The sequence below is a fragment of the Austrofundulus limnaeus genome, unplaced genomic scaffold (assembly GCF_001266775.1).
Source record: "Austrofundulus limnaeus strain Quisiro unplaced genomic scaffold, Austrofundulus_limnaeus-1.0 Scaffold1840, whole genome shotgun sequence".
In the NCBI taxonomy this organism is placed as follows: domain Eukaryota; kingdom Metazoa; phylum Chordata; class Actinopteri; order Cyprinodontiformes; family Rivulidae; genus Austrofundulus; species Austrofundulus limnaeus.
In genome coordinates, this window is record NW_013954242.1 from 17,558 (window position 1) to 18,577 (window position 1,020).

Here is a 1,020-nt window from a genome sequence, read left to right on the forward strand (position 1 = left end):
GAAGTGGTCAAACGAATCTCTGAAGCAGGCCTCAAGCTAAATCTGGCAAAATGCCAGTTTGGCCAGTTCAAAGTGAACTACCTGGGRTTCCAGGTCACAGCAGACTTGGGTCTCTCAGATGGCTACAGAGAAAAAGTTCAACAGATACAGCCACCCAGGTGTGAGAATGATCTGCAGAAAATCTTAGGCCTGTGYAACTACGTGAGAGATCACGTGCCAAACTACCAGAAATATGCAAAACCTTTGTACGCATGCCTGAGAAAATAAGCTGCAAAAGAGGGCCGAAAGGGCAAAGTGTGGTCATGGACACTCAAAAACCAGGCCGATCTTGACAAGCTGAAARAAGAAATCCAGAAAGCTGTCAGGCTTGAGCCCAGAAACTTGACCTCTAGGTTGGCAGCAGAAATATTCTGTGAAAATGAGGACGCTATGGTCAAGGTGAGTAACGATCAAGGAGGCCTAATCACATTGTGGAGTACAACGCTGACATCGGTGGAAAAGAAGTACCCTCAAGAAGAGAAAGAGTTGGCAGTATTGGCAAAATACTGGGGGTCGCTGAAAGATCTGGCCCAAGGTCAACCCATCAAAGTAACAACACAAAGTCAGGTACACAAATACCTGAGGAAAGGCACCATCGAGAGCACAAGAGCTACTAACACCAGATGGGGTRGGTGGGAAGACATTTTGCTGGATCCGGACCTAGAAATAGGGCCGGCACAATTACAGCAAAAGAAAACTACCACCACTACGCCTAAAGGTAAGACATATGAGTGGGTACTCTTCACAGATGGATCACGAAAAGGCCCTGATGAAACAGCGTACTGGGGTTACATCTTGACACAGAATGGAAGAGAACAACACAGAGCCAGAGGGAAAGTGAGTGGAAGCGCACAAGCTGGAGAAGTGACAGCAGTGTTGGAAGGATTGCTGGAACTCTCCAAAAGGAAAATCAAGGCAGCAAGAATAGTAACCGACAGTTACTATTGTGCACAAGCCTTGAAGGAAGACTTGTCAATTTGG